This window comes from Canis lupus, chromosome 22 (assembly GCF_011100685.1).
Source record: "Canis lupus familiaris isolate Mischka breed German Shepherd chromosome 22, alternate assembly UU_Cfam_GSD_1.0, whole genome shotgun sequence".
In the NCBI taxonomy this organism is placed as follows: Eukaryota; Metazoa; Chordata; class Mammalia; order Carnivora; family Canidae; genus Canis; species Canis lupus.
Genome location: NC_049243.1, coordinates 1,684,313 through 1,700,550, shown reverse-complemented (window position 1 = coordinate 1,700,550; position 16,238 = coordinate 1,684,313). Strand labels below are relative to the sequence as shown.

Sequence of the window (16,238 nt, the reverse complement as noted above, 5' to 3'; positions counted from 1 at the left end):
ACTTCATTAACTAACTTCATTATCTCCTTCATTTAACTAACTAATGTGTATACATTATCTTTCTGTCTTTGGCATCGAAAAATGATGTGATAGATCTTTCTCTGTTCTGTGAGAAATGATTTTTTTTTTTTTCTCTAAAGAAGGTGCCGTAAAATCTAAATGGTTGACCCACCTCAAAAGGAGCGTTTGGGCCAGAATTTCTGCGTGAACGGTAGCTTAAGGAAATCCTGTGGTTGTGTTCGTTTTGTCAGCACTTATACTAAAACTGGGATGATCCAGAGAAGATTAGTGGTGGCCCTTGAGCAAGGATGACATGCAGGTTTGTGAAATGTTCCATATTAAAAAAAAAAAAAAGATAGAAAAGAAATCCTGTGGCTTTTTTTCCATTAGCTTCAACCAACATGAATTGTCTCAGAGAAGCCTGCTTGAGCTGACTCACCTCAATTTGATGCCTGTTGGGTTTTGCATTACCAGCTTTCTTCACCTGAGAATTTGACGAAGAGAGAAGTCTGTCAGCAAATTACAGCTTGATCCAATTGGTGGTAATTTGGGTCACAGCACAGGGAGATATCTGAGGGTTGGATGGGCCTTCTAGGTGTGAGGCTCCTTCCTGCAGACGTGGTTTATACATGAGACAGAGAGGCAGTGCCTGACTTTCTTAATCCAATCAACAGGGAGGAAAAATTTATGCTGTGATTGTATCATTTCTGTGGTAAACCTTCTCAGAGATCTCTGGCCCAGGAATTGGCCCAAAAGAAAGACTCAACAGAAATACTAACTTTACTTAAAGTCTATGGGCTATTTTTCAAAAAAAAATATTTTATTTATTTATTTATTTATTTATTTATTTATTTATTTATTTATTTATTTATTTATGAAAGAGAGAGAGAGAGAGAGAGAGAGAGAGCATGAGCAGAGGGGAGGGGCAGAGGGAGAGGGAGAAGTAGACTCCCCGCCAAGCAGGGAGCCCGATGCAGGGCTCCATCCCAGGACCCCAAGACCACAACCCAAGCCAAAGGCAGATGCCGGAGCAGTTCACCCAGGTGCCCCTGTGTGGGTTATTTAAAAAAAGTTTTTATTTTAATTCCAGTCAGTTAATATATAGTGTTATATTAGTTTCAGGTCCACTATATAGTGATTCAGCACTTCCATAGGATATCCAGTCTTCATCGTGACAGGTACACTCTTTCCTCCCTATCACCTGTTTCTCCCAATTCCCACCCCTCTCCCCTCTGGTAATCATCAGTGTTTTTCTGTATAATTAAGAGCCTGTTTCTTGCTTTGTCTCTCTCTTTTTTATTCTCTTTGCTCATTTGTATTGTTTCTTAATTCCACATATGAGGGAAATCATATGGTATTTGCCTTTCTCTGGCTTATTTCACTCAGCATAGTACTCTCTAGCTCTGTCCATGTTGTTGCAAGTGGCAAGATTTCATTTTTTTTGTGGCTGAATAATATTTCATTGTAAATATATAGCACATCTTTATCCATTCATCAACTGATGGACACTTGGGCCGCTTCCATCTCCTGGTTGTGGTAAATAATGCGGTTATAAACATAAGGGTGCATGTATCCCTTTGGATTACTGTTCTTGTATTCTTTGGGTAAATACATATCCAGTAGTGTAATTCCTGGGTCATTGGGTAGTTCTGTTTTTAACTTTTTGAGGACCCTCCATATGGTTTCCCACACTGGCTGCACCAGTTTGCATTCCCACCAACAGTGCAAGGGGATTTTTTTTCCACATCCTCACCAGTACCTGTTGTTTCTTGTGTTGTTGATTTTAACTGTTCTGACAGGTGTGAGGTGATATCTCATTGTAGTTTTGATTTGCATTTTCCCGATAAGTGATGTTGAGCATCTTTTCATGTATCTGTCGGCCATCTGTATGTCTTCTTTGGAGAAATGTCTGTTCGTGTCTTCTGCTCGTTTTAAAAAATAGATTATTTATTTGAGAGAGAGAGGAAGAGGGAGAGAGAGCGTGAGCACGTGCAAGTGGGGGGGAGGGGCAGAGGAAGAGAAATAATCCTCAAGCAGACTCCCTGCTGAGAGGGGAGTGTAATGTGGGGCTCAATCACAGGACCTTCAGATCATGACTTGAGCTGAAATCAAAAGTAGGATGCTTAAAAAAAAAAAAAAGTAGGATGCTTAACCAACTGAGCCACCCACATGCCCTTTCTGGCCATTTTAAAATCAGATTATTTCTCTTTTTGGGTCTTGAGTTGTATAGGTTCTTTATATATTTTGGATACTAACCCTTCATTGGAAATGCCATTTGCAAATATCTTCTCCCATTCCACAGGCTGCCTTTTAGTTTTACTCATTGTTTTCTTTGCTGTGCAGAAGCTTTTTATTTTGATATAGTCCCAAACGTTCATTTTTGCCTTGTTTCCCCTGCTTCAGGAGACACATCTAGAAAGTGGTAGCTACAGTTGATGTCAAGTTACTACTTGTGTTCTAGAATTTTTATGGTTTCAGGTCTCACATTTAGGTCTTTAATTCATTTTGAATTTATTTTTGTGTTTGCTGTAACAAAGTGGTCCAGTTTCATTCTTTTGCATGTAGCCGTCCAGTTTCCCAACACCATTTGCTGAAGAGACTTTCTCTCATTGCATATTCTTGCCTCTTTTGTTGAACATTAATTGACCATAGAATTATGGGTTTATTTCTGGATTTTCTATTTTTTAAAAAGATTGATTAATTTTAGAGAGAGAGAGGGAGAGAGCGAGAGAGAGAGCGAGAGAGAGAGTGAGCACGTGAGCACGGGGGAAGGGTAAAAGGAGGGGGAGAGAGAAAATTTCCAGCAGACCCCCTTGCCAAGCATAGACACCAATGCAGGGCTCGATCTCATGACCCTGACATCGTGACCTGAGCCAAAATCAAGACTCAAATGCTTAACCAACAGAGCCACCCAGGTGCCCCTGGATTTTCTGTTCTGTTCCATTGATCTATGTGTCTGCTTTTGTGCCGATACCACACTGTTTTGATCACTGCAGCTTTGTAATATAACCTGAAGTCCAGAATTATGGGGCTTCCAGCTTTGTTTCTCTTTTTCAAGATTGCTCTCTTTATTTGGGGTCTTCTGTGGTTCCATACAAATTTTAGAATTGCTTGTTGTATTTTTGTGAAAAATATTGTTGGTATTTTGATAGAGATTGCATTAAATGTGTAGATTGCTTTGGGTAATACAGACATCTTAACAGTATTTGATCCTCTAAACCATGAGCATGGCACATCTTTCCACTTTTTGTGTCCTCTTCAATTTCTTTCATCAATATTTTATAGTTTTTAGACTACGATTTTTCACCTGTTTGGTTAGGTTTATTTCTAGATGTCTTATTATTTGGGATACAATTATAACGAAACTGTTTTCTTTTTTTTTTCTTTTTTTCTTTTTTTGCTGCTTCATTATTGGTCCATGGAAATGTGACAGATTTCGGGGATCCCTGGGTGGGTGGCTCAGCGGTTTAGCGCCTGCCTTTGGCCCAGGGTGTGATCCTGGAGTCCCGGGATCGAGTCCCACATCAGGCTCCCTGCATGGAGCCTGCTTCTCCCTCTGCCTGTGTCTCTGCCTCTCTCTCTCTCTCTCTCTCTGTCTTTCATGAATAAATAAAATCTTAAAAAAAAAAGAAATGTGACACCTTTCTCTACACCAATTTTGTATTTTGTGACTTTACTGAATTTTTTTTATCAGTTCTAGCAGTTTTTTTGGTCTTCTGTACAGAGTATCACGTCATCTGCAAAGAGCAGTAGTTTTACTTTTTCCTTACCAATTTGAATACATTTTGTATTTTTTTGTTGTCTGATTGCTGAGGCTGGGACTTCCAGTACTATGTTAAATGTAAATGATGAGAGTGGACATCCTTGTTTTGCTCCTGACCTTAAGGGAGACGCTCTCAGTTTTTCCTCATTAAGGATGTGCTAACTGTGGGTTTTTCATAGATGGCTTTGATTAAGTTGAGGTCTATTCCCTCTAAACTTATTTTGTTGAGGGTTTCGTCATGAATGGATGTCATACTTTGTCACATGCTTTTTCTGCATCTATTGAAATGACCATATGGTTCTTATCATTTCTCTTATTAATGTGTTGTATCGTGTTGATTGATTTGTGAATATTGAACCACCCTTGCAACCAGGAATAAATCCCACTTAATTGTGGGATTGAATGATTTTTTTAATGTACTATTGGATTTGGTTTGCTAATATTTTATTGAGGATATTTGCATCTCTGTTCATCAGGGTTATTGCCCTGTAGTTATCTTTTTTAGTGGGATCTTTTTTGGGCCATTCTTATTGCTGTTCTTTGTATCTTATGTCTTTCCAGGCTTGTGCTTGCCATTTTGGATTGATGAAATTTTCAACTTCTTTGACTCCCGTACTCTTCTCTAACTCTTCTTGTTTCTAGGTTTTTGGAATAGACGACTCTTCTAATCCTATTCTGGGCTTGCCATTTTGGATTGATGAAATTTTCAACTTCTTTGACTCCCGTACTCTTCTCTAACTCTTCTGGTTTCTAGGTTTTTGGAATAGACGACTCTTCTAATCCTATTCTGTCTTGTGCTAACCTGTCCAGTCTATGGTGGGGATGGGTAGAAGAGGAGCAATCTAATGAATATCCCATGAGATCCAATTTATGTATACAATGGAATATTCCTCAGCTGTTAGAAACGACAAATACCTACCATTTGCTTCGACATGGATGGAACTGGAGAGTATGATGCTGAGTGAAATAAGTCAATCGGAGAAGGACAAACATTATATGGTCTCATTCATTTGGGGAATATAAAAAATAGTGAAAGGGAACAAAGGGGAAAGGAGAAAAAATGAGTGGGAAATATCAGAAAGGGAGACAGAACATGGAAGACTCCTAACTCTGGGAAACGAACTAGAGGTGGTGGAAGGGAGGTGGGCGGGGGGTGGGGGTGACTGGGTGGCGGGCACTGAGGGGGGCACTTGACGGGATGAGCACTGGGTGTTATTCTGTATGTTGGCAAGTTGAACACCAATAAAAAATAAATTTATAAAAAAAATAAAAAAATTTAGCACTTACCATAGCTATTTTGAAAGTAGCAAGCTCATTTTATAGACTAAACTTATATATCAAATAAATATATGAAAATAAATAAACATATATAAAATTACTTCATTTCCCAAATTATTTTTCTTCCAGACTTTTGCTTGCTAAGATCAGAATTTTGCCCCTTTAGAACATTCATAGTAAATCACTAAGGAAAATGCAAAATCTGCCCCTAATAAAACAGCCTCCAACATGGAGGATGGAGGGCCAAACCAAAAGGAGAAAAAAATAAAATTTGAGAAATAAGAGAAATATCTCTTTTGGAATTAATACTTTTTAGATTATATTTCCATGTAGTAAGCTCTCAGCATTTTATGGGGCAAACAGGAGTTTAATAACAAAAGTGTTAGGTGGTTAAAACATACAGGAGGCCAAGCTTAATTGTTAGGCGTTTTAAGGTATCACAGAAGGGGTCACTTTGCTTAGGGGACTCAAGCAAAAACTCTGTTTTGAAAGGTTTTCCAAATGATAAAACATTGTTAGAAATGAGTGAGATTTTTCTATTATGTGTAAACTCTTCATCAGAAAGAATTAAGAATTTCTTATCCTTATATAATTGACCTAGGTTTTTTTTTTCATTAACAATAAAAAATAGTTACTGCCTGCATTGTTTTCACCCTGGGGCTTATTGGCCATAAAGTACTCTAAAAACAAATTAATTTGTAGAGCTTATTTTGACAAGAAGTAAATACAAAGGTAACGCATAGTTTGTATAGGGTTGTTATCATGGCACTCTTGGGCATAATTTATATATCAAGAAAATAAAAGGGCAAACATAACTTTCAATCTGATTGCCTGTAAAGAACTTAATTGAAAACAGTTTTCTTTTAAAAAGTGATTTATTTTAAATGTGCTTTTAAGAACAAAGGTCTTATTGATAACCATTTTAAGTGTTATCTCAGTGTGGGATTTAAGTAAAAGGTCAAATTTATAGAGGTATTTTTCGTATGACTCAGTTCTGATCACAGACAAACTATCAAGAAAATGAAATTAGTTAACATTCTCACATCTGAGTACTTGTCTAGAGAGGCAGCAACAACACCCCGCCCCCACCACCACACATACAGACTACAAGGAGAGAACTTTGGTTGAGAAACATGGAAAACAAAAAATTCAAAATGCTGTTGTATAAATGTTCTTTAAGTAAGATAGTATTATATGATGGGAAAAGCACTGGATATGTTTCACTAGAAGAATAAACTTAAATCACATGTATGATTTTTGCAGTGTGGACAGATGAATCAGATTTTTTTCTTTCTTTTTTTTTTTTTTTTTGCCTAAAGTTATTTGCATTTATTCAACATATTCAAATCAAGGGTCCACATTTTATTTCAGGAAAGCTAATGTGGAATTTTTAATTTAACATTTACCTCCTGTCCAGTAGTTAATCTTTCACCCCTAGCCCCCTCAGCTTCCATCTCTGGAACATCTGTGACTTGTCTTTTTCCTGGATCTAGTGTGACTCCTACAAGTAGTTTATTGGCCAAATGAGAGTCAACACACCCGGTCATAGCAAGGAAGGCTCCGTTTGCCGATGGGCTGCGGGACTTGGGGCTCACAATATTTAGTCATTCAGCTACTTTTCCAAGGAATAAGGCCCAACCATTCGAGTAATTGACCTTTGCTAGTCTGGAGGTTCATCAGGGGCAGGGCAGGAAGGACCTTCCTTTCACTTTCCTTCTCAGTGCCGGAGCTCTCCCCAGCTTCATGGTTGACACCAGAACTGTGCGCTAAGGAGGGAGCAAGTGGCACCCACGTCCCTAGCACTACATGGTAAAAAAGTTCTCAGCTATCTAAAATATTAGACAATGACAGTCTCTTACTCCCTACTGTTCCCTGATGGGGAACTTTTATACCATTGGATTTCATTGTCTTTATCCCATTTCCTGCTCTGGAAGTGGCTGAAAGGAGGTGCCTTCCTTTAGGAGTCTGATGGCCAGTGGGGCAGGAGGTTGGGCAGCAGCGAAGACCTCCAGGCCTCTGTCTGCATTCCTGATAGCCTCTGCCTTAGATGTGACTGATACTTCAGGCTCTTCCTGAACTTCTGTTGTAGGCTCTGGCAAACGGATGCCTGTCTTGACTCTTTTCCACTATGTTGTGTGTATTGGAGTCGGAGATAGTGGTTGATGTTGTCCTAGACTCTGCTTCCAGCTTGCCTATTTTCCGTTACTCCCTTCTGCCTTGCTAGCAGAACTCTGGTTTTCTTCATAAATTGGGTGCAACATGCTGAGACCTAGACAGTGGATCCTGACTGGTCTAGGCAGGTTGGAATATTTTTTTCCAGTGGCCCTTGTAGCTTGAGGAAGCTCAGTAATCTAGTTCTGTCCAGTAAGACTTCAGCCACAAAAGTCCCCTGGGAGGAAGTGTGGAGGGACAAGAGAAGGCAGCCTCCTGAGAAAGTTTTTGTGCTCCCGATGAAAAGGTACAGAAATTGCTGGGCTTTTTGTCTCTTTATGTTGGCTTGAATGTGAATGTGTTGCCTAGAGCTGGTGCAGCCATTTTGTGACCATGAAGCACAGGTCTAACTGCTTGTTATGTGAGAAAAACATATCCCCACCCACGTAAGCTCCTGTCACTGGAGGATTCCATTACTTGGTATAGAATTTCTGATTGTTACACACAAAAATTCTAAGATGTGCAAAGAGAATATAATTTCTTTATATTTTTTGTAACTTGATTTTACCTTCTTCCTGAGTTTCCGAGGTTGGATATGATGACAGAGGCAGTGGTAGTAGACACTAACATTTATCAGTTAGTGATAATTTACTTTGGGTAAGTGACTCAGTTGTTCATTTTTCCTTCCACTTGCCCTGTACCTCTCCAAGATGACGTTTGGAGGAAATGGGTAGGAGTTTGTAAGCAGTGGCATGCTCAGCTGGCTTGCACTGACTTTTCAGAATGGATTGTTTAATTTTTTTTTTTTTTGATTGCTTAACTTTTGGGAGTTTTGCAAGTCAGTTTTTATATACAGTCTTTATTGACAACTAAAAGCTTGCAATTAAATAAGTAATATTAAAAAGAAAGTTTAATCCTCAAAACTCATCATTTCCTAATTATGAACTACATTTGACAATTATCTGTACGATTGGAGTTATTTATGTCTATGGTATTGTAAGTGGAAATACCATGTAATAGTACACTGCCATGTATCTCATCTATCCCAACTCTAAGGTCAATGGTATAATGTTGGTAGCTTGAAGTCGGCCTTGGTGGGAGCATTCATACCATAGAAATCTCCGAGTGCTACAAATGGGGGCTTTTTCCTTAGGAAGAGTCTCTTGTTAAGCATTTACTGGAGCTCTGTGGGTCTTACATGACTTTAAGTTTTGAGCAGAGAGGAGGCCTCAATTCCACACATGCTTAGGCCCTTGTGCTCCTCCCTTCTCCACACCAGTGTCACTCATCTTCAGGTCACTGATAGTCCTTTGGTATCTGCTTCCTGTGAATTTGGGTCTCTGTTATTCTTATAAGGTCCTTATGGTTGGTCTTCCCCGGATAACTTGACTCGTGGATTCCTTCCTTGACGTTTGTGAGCAGAGGAAGACTTAGGGGTGTTACTACAGACCTTATTTCTTCTACTCACATCATTTTTCCTCCCATGAGACTCCTCCATGTTGGTGTGGAAGTTATTCTGGGATGCATTTTCCTCCTGGAGTCCTTTAGAGGAAGTGGGACAGAAACTCCTCTACTTTTGACATTTCCCTTAGCCTCTACCTCATAAGGCTCCTGTTGAGATTTAGGCCTAAGGCAAAGAAACCATGCCATGCTCGTCTCCTGGCTTATGTCTCTTACTTGAGGTCACCATTTAATTCCCCCTTGTGTGTGGTAGGAAATATTTCTAAATGCTGTCCTCCTCCCTGAGGAAGGAGTTGCCTTTTCCCTTTCTCTGAGGCCATCCTGGTGAAAAGGCCGCCTGAAAGCTGAATAGGAGAGAATGAATTAAAAATACATCTGTAGGCATAAAAATTATCCCCATCATGCTTATTCATATGAGTCATCCTGCCCAGCCTTTTACTTCCCAGAACTCCATTAATGACTCCAACGCTCCACAGATCTGAGAGTAAAAGGATTGAAGTGAAGAATAACAGACAGACATTTGTCACTGAAAAAGAATGAGTGGTTGCATTACCCTTTACCCTTGATATGTCAGGACTTAAAAAGATATCTTTTGCAATTAATAAAACCCTTGAGTCCTTTTGGGTACTAGAAATAAAATTGGAGGTAAAAAAAAATAAAATGGTCTTTAAGAGGTTAAAATATACTGTTACAGGGACCAGTTTAGGAAGTAGGCAAAGAATTTTGCCAATGCTTTGCTATCTCTGCAACAGCTTTCTCAGTGCCCCTGGCACTTGTGTCTTCAACGGAGTCCCAACCCTCTGTCAACCGGTCCTTCCTACTATTAATTGTTAATGGCTTAAGATGTCACCACCCCCTTAATTGCATTTAAAACCTTAAATATGCTTTTACTATTTCTGGTTATGAATAACAACTCATGTTCATTTTAGAAAATATAGATAATCGTAATAAAAGTCACTAAAAACTGTTGCCTAGAGACAACCACCACTAATCCCATGGGGTGCATCCTTTATTAACCATTTTTCTACAAATTACTTTAAATGGCTGCAGAGAGTAGGTCATATTCATTTTTATTAGTTATAAATAACAACATATTTATGGTTTAACAGTAACTTCGAAACCTTTTACTGACATTTGGAACCTGTTGACAAGGACACTTGTGTTGGGGAGTTGTTCCTGGTGCACCTTAGATCACTCCATGCCTTTGTTGTTTTGCTTCTCAAACTCAGAAGTCTTTTCCTCCTCTTTTACGTCAGTTACAATCCTCCCTGTCTTTTAGGGTCCACTGGAGTCTTACGTGTTCATTCTCCTTCAAATTTCCTGCTAATGTTGCTCTTCCCTTTCCCTGAAGCCCTTATTACATGTGTTTGCTCACATAGTACTCGTTTGTGCATTTTCTCAAGTTGCAATTAATAAAATCCTTGAATCCTTTTGGGTACTAGAAATAAAATTGGAGGTGAAAAAGAATAAAATGGTCTTTCACCAAACTCCTTGTCTCACAGAAATGTTTAGGGCAGAAAGGGCCCTCATGATCACCCAGTCGGTTTAAACAATGAGACCCAGAGATCTTGTTATGTATAAAGATTCCGTGGCTGGGATTAAATCCCTGTTCTCCTGACTTCCAATCCAGCTTTCCAGTACTTCAAATTCCACCTCTTCGTTTATGAAGCTAGCTAATAAGCTTTATACGCAAGGAGCCACTAGTCGTATACTCTCCATTTTAAGGGTGAGGAAACCGAGGCCACGGTTGAGTAATTCAACGCAAAGTCAAACTGTGTAGTTGGTGGAAACTGTTCCTGCTTTTAACTCACATGGGATAACTTCAGGGAAGAATTATTATTTTTTATTTTTTATTTATTTTTATTTATTTTTTATTGGTGTTCAATTTACTAACATACAGAATAACCCCCAGTGCCCGTCACCCATGCTCCCACCCCCCGCCCTCCTCCCCTTCTACCACCCCTAGTTCGTTTCCCAGAGTTAGCAGTCTTTATGTTCTGTCTCCCTTTCTGATATTTCCCACACATTTCTTCTCTTCAGGGAAGAATTAGATGAGAACTGAAAACCGGGTTTGACATGCTGGAAAATGCTGATTTTTTTTTCCAGGGGAATTTTGATATGGAAGCAGGATTGGGAGCAAAACTACGGCTTGGCTGTGAATGGAGGGTAGCCACAGCAGGGTGGTGGTTTGAGGACGAGGTGGGACTGAGGGGAGGCTTTATTGACCGTTGCTTATTGACTGTTTGGATGGGGAAGACTCAAGAACCGATGAAACATCTCAGAAAGGGAAGGCAAGGGTGGGATCAAAATGTGGGTGAGGTGACTAGTCCTGGAAAGGATTAGGATACTTTTCTTTTTAAATGAGAAGGAAATGGGGAAGATGGGTAGGAATAAAACCTGAAAGGTAGAAGGAATGGAAGTTGTGGATGACAGTTTTGTGTGTGTGTGTTTGGAATTTAGGCAGTAATGTTGTCTTAGGATAAAGGGGCTAAGGTTGGGATAAGGAACTTGAAAATCGTGGGACAGCTTTGGAGGTGCTGCTAAAGGGAAACGTAGTAGAGGGATATTTAGGGGAGGGCAGAGATTGGAGCTCTTAAATTTGTAATTTTGGTAATCAACCTGGTTTTGTGAGTCTCTCCAGTAGTTCCAGGACTCTCAGAGTCGGGGAAATATCAGAGAGTTTCTGGGGATTGTCAGGAGAGGGGACAGTAGGACAGGACAACGGGGCAAGAGAACGGAGATGTTGATGAGAACATCGTTGAGGGGATTGAGCGGGCCTCATCGTGCGTGTTACCCGCAGGCTCAGAACTCGTCTGACACCTACGTCCTGTTTGCTTACGCTTTTGTCGTACCTAGAGATGAAGAACGTACAGGTGTGCATAGGCTTGCGCATCACACTGCCAAAGTCCATTTCATCCACTCTCCGACCTTCCCGGCAAACCCTGGTTCTGGAGAAGAGGGAGGGAGGTCCCTAGTGAAGGTCACATTTTACTTTCCCTCGCATTCAGGGGTGGTGGGTGTATGCTGATGGATGGTAAAGGGAAGGAGATATTTTTCAGCCACCTACGGACCCCTGGAGTGCTGAGTCACTGTCTTCGGGATGGAAAGAGACAGCATGTCTTTCAGATCATGCCAGCAGTGACATCATGGTCAGAGAGTGTGCTCCTGTTAGATCAAGAGCCCCACGGGGCTCAAGGGAAAGCACAGGGCCTCATTTTTACGAGGCTAACTGGGAATAGCCATGGTTCTTATCAATTGCCACCTGCCATCAGCTGTTTTCTCTCCACCTGGTTCCAAGCAATCTAACACACTTATTAAAAGTTCAAACCGGCACTTACATCACCATCATAACATTGCTTACAATTCTAGGCCGAGAGGATTTCACTAATTTAATCAGTAGTCTGGTGATCAAAGGGAGAGGGTTCATTATGTGGGCATTGAGCCAAAGGAACAATTTCATGAGGGATTTTCCTGGCATTTCCTCTGGCCACAGGTATGGAAGGAAGAAGTGTCAGGAAGGGTTGATAAGCTGGGAGTAAAGGCCGGGGTTGACAGGTTGGACATTTGATGAGGTGGGGGAAGAGGTTTAATGGGAGAAGTAGCAAGGTAAGAATGTAGGGTCAGAGAGCGGGATTTTCGGGTTTACATTTTTACATGTTAGATGCATTCTGAGGCAGTGTTGTAGAGAGAGGAGGACATGAACTTGGGAGTCTGACCAGCATGGTTGCGAGGCCCAGCTCCCGCTGTCTCTAAATAGGGGTGCTGTGGCCTACCTACAGATCTATTGTGAGGGTTACAGGTAATGATGCAAAGTTACAGATAGGACGTCTGGCACTCTGTGAATACAGAGGACGTCAGACTGGCTGGGTCATCGACACGAACGCTGAGGTTAGGACTCCAGGGGAGAGAAAGACGTAGAGCCCGAGGCCAACGCCTTCAGGCACCCCGGGGGAGGGAATGGAAGAGGCTGGTGTTTCAGAATAGCACAGGCTTCAAAGAAGAGGATCCTCAGGAAAGACCACAGCGGTGATTTGGAGAAGACAATGGAGAGCGAAGGGGGACAGCCCTTTCACGCGTGGGCCCGAGGAATGTGCTACCTCCAGTCACTCAAAGGTTTGTTCACGGCTGGATCCCAAGGCCAATCCATCCATACTCATCCTGCCTCTCAGGATTCTTCTCCTTCCTCCTCCCTGTCCCCCTCCGCTCCCCCGGGAATGAAGGCATGGTGGTCATTGCTCCCTTTTCTAGGGCCTTCTTCCTTTCTGGTCTTCCCCAGGTGAAGTCTACCCAGGATCACTATGGATTTGGGTGGTTGCTTTTCCGCTTGGTAGAGAATAAGGGTCGGGGCTGTGACTAGATCCAACTCATTAACTCCTTCCCCACGGAGAGCTTCCTTGGGAGAGACCCTACACCTTCTGGCGGGAGCAGGTGTCCCTTGTCTCTCCCCTACTCCTTTCTCTTCCTTTCCCAGCCCCTCTTCCAGCCCTTGGGGCTCCCGTCCTGGGGGCCGTACCGTCCCTGAGGCAGTGCTGCTCCCATCCTCTGCGGGGGAGGCCTTGTCCTTTCTTGTCTTTGCTCTTCAGATCATCCAGCTTGTGGGCAGCCAACGGTGGTGCCTGTGGGGTTGGGGTGGACTCGGCCTCGCGTGCAGGTGGCTTCAGGGCTCCAGAAGTGGAGGATCAGCAGCCCCGTCCGTGGGCCTGCTGCATTGGCCTGGCTGTTCCCGAGGCTCTGGGCGCGCCCTGTCCCCGGGCAGACTCACGCTGTTCCGTGTGGTTGGTTGGTCATCACTAGAAGGATCATGTAGGACAAGAGCATGTGTACACGGTACGGGTGCACGTGCGTGTGTGCACACGTGTGACATTTGCAGAGCTGCCCTGTCTGCTGAGACCTGCGACCTAGGCCCTGGCCAGCCGGGCACCCCGCTTTCCTGGAGCGAAGAAGGCCCCGCTCAGCAAGCGTTTATGGCAAAACAGGCTATGGGAAGCATCGAACCCACTAGATTTTCACACATTAAATTTTGTTATTTTTACTTTCTTACATCAGGCCTTTTAAATCCTGGAAGGAGAGCAGACGTTTAGGGATGACTTTTTTTTTTCCTTCTGTTTGGAAATAAACTATGTTCGTGTGACAGTTCAGACGGGCTGCGTGGGAGCCCCTGGGGAAGCCCGGCGTGGGGGGCAGGAGGAGGCCTCGGGGTTCTGTGCTTAAGCCCTCGACTGTGATCCTGTCCATGGGACACAGCGGAAAGGCACAGTTGGCATCTCACCCCCGGGGAACCGCCTGGGTTGTCTGGGCCAAAGTCAGACTTGGAGGTTTGCTTAGTCATTTCAACGCAGCTCCAGGAGCTGGGCCCCCGGAGTGACCCCTCGCTGTCGGTAGAGTGACACCTGAGGACCCGCCTGGCCCCACAGGTGTGGCTGGTGGCTCCGGCGCTGGCCTGTCACAGCCTCCCGGGCCTGCCGTGGGCATCCAGGTGACAACACTTGCTCCACGTCAGGTGGGCCGGCCGAGGCTTCAACATACTGCTGTATGCTGTTGCTGGAATAATCATACCCCACGTCACTAGGCGGTTTCCCTGCACAGAGCGGTGGTTGGAGCAGGAGCCTGGGGCGTTGGCGTGTGTGCATGGGTTTGGATACTGGTTGTTTCCCGAGTAGACAAATCACTGAGCCCTTCTGGGCCTCTGTGTTTCCACTTATCAGAGGGATCCTGGCACCCACTTTTTAGTCTGGAAGAGAGGAGTCTTTATTTTCAATATTCCTGGGTCTAGAGACTCTACAACCACATTAAATAGCCCTTCTAAGTCAACGATTTGATGACAAACAAAATCTTTTTCTTTTCATTGGAAGTCAGAAGACCTACACTCTGGTCCCAGCTCAGCTGCTAGTTAGTCATGTAGACATGATGAATTTAATCTTTTTGTATCTCTATTTCATCATGTGTAAAAAGTGATAAGGACGAAATGAGTTAATACCTAAAAAGCGCTGAGGGTGGTGGCTGAGACGCGGAGAATGCCCAACGAGGTCGCTGCTATCATCACATCTGAAAGCACTTGAGAGCCAAAGTGCCAGTCAAGTTCTTCCCTCTGTGTTAGGTAGAGGATGGTATCGAGTCTTCTTGTCACTCTCTTGTCTGCATGGCCTCCATTACCCCCCCAGCACCCCCCCAAGGCCTCCACTTGGGGTATTGATCCCCTTCTTCCCTCAATACCTCTCAGTGGCTCTCCTGAAAAGCCAGCCACCCTGAGCCGTGAATTTCCCAGGATTACCAAGTAACACCCCAAATGCATCCTACTGAAATTATTTGCCTTACATTCCATCTGTCAGGTGGGGATGTTTGCTTTATAAACTCCTCAGGCGTCTATCTTCTATGCGCGCTTGTGTAAAATGCTTTAGGTACTCAGATTGCTTTCTTCTGAAAGCCTAGCAGGGACCCCTGATTCTGGGGGTGTTGTTTGTGGAGCCAGGAGGGGGAAGGAAGGTGCATTCTGGATGTGGTTCTCTAAAGGAGGGTGGGTTTGGATAAGGTAAGGCGGTGGGGACTACGGCGGGAGGTGGCATTTGGGCCTTTAGTGTCTGAGGGCCAGAGAAGGGATGGGGGTGGTGGGGGGGAAGGCGGATGAGGGTTTGGAAGAGAGGTGAAAGTTTGCCAAAGATAGCACAGGGCAAGAATGACTGTCTCTGGATAGGCCTAGGCCAGACCTCAGCTCTTTCACTGTATAGATCTACGGGGAGGCCGTTTCGTTCTCTCACGATGGGGATTTTTCTGTCTCGGGCCCTAATCAAATACCTGATGCTATGACTTAATTTCCATAGTTTAACATTTTATATTTCCAAAGAAGGGAAGGGATTTGGAAAGGGAATCCCTTTTATTTTTTAGTGCCTTATGCCTTCTTTCTGGTGTTAAGGGGGCGTAGATAAATGTCCCCGTTTGCTAGGGCTGCTGTAAACAAGTGCCACGAACCAAGTGGCTTAGAGCGACAGAGATTTATTGTCTCATGATTCCGGAGGCCAGAAGTCTGAGGCCAAGATGTCAGCAGCGTTGGTTCCTTCTGAGGGTTGTGAGGGAGATATTGGTTCCATACTTGTCTTTCTTAGCCTCCTGGCGGTTGCCTTCTCTCTGTGCATCTTCGCATTTGTCTTCTCTCTGTGCCCGTCTGTCTCCATGTCTAAGGTTCCACTTTTCATATGGACACCAGTCACACTGGGTTAGAGCCCCATCCACTCCGGTATGACCTCATCTAATTTAATTAATTGCACCTGCAATGACCCTGTTTCCAGCAAGGGTCACGTTGTGAGGAACTTCTGAGGTACTGGGAGTTGGGACATCGACATACAGATTTTTGGGGGAATCCCATTCAACCCATCACAGGAGGCTTGAAAGTCATCTCTCTGTGTATCTGGGTTCATAGGACAAGGACCAGTTTTCTCTAAATTCTGTTCCTTTGTTGGAGGTGATAACATGTGATATCCTTCCCCCCACGGTGTCTGCGTATCATGCTGTATCATATTTCATCTGATATGATAATCCTATGGTGCTGACGTCTTATCGGATGAAGATGGTAAGAACTTTTTCTTCATGG

At 43.2% G+C, this 16,238-nt stretch overlaps 1 non-coding gene across 1 annotated transcript; it reads left to right on the top strand.

The window, feature by feature from the left end:
- Nucleotides 1–235: 235 nt before the first annotated feature.
- On the top strand, nucleotides 236–343 carry LOC119865289. Its single transcript, XR_005376665.1, has one exon. It is a non-coding gene; the product is annotated as a U6 spliceosomal RNA (small nuclear RNA).
- Nucleotides 344–16,238: the final 15,895 nt, after the last annotated feature.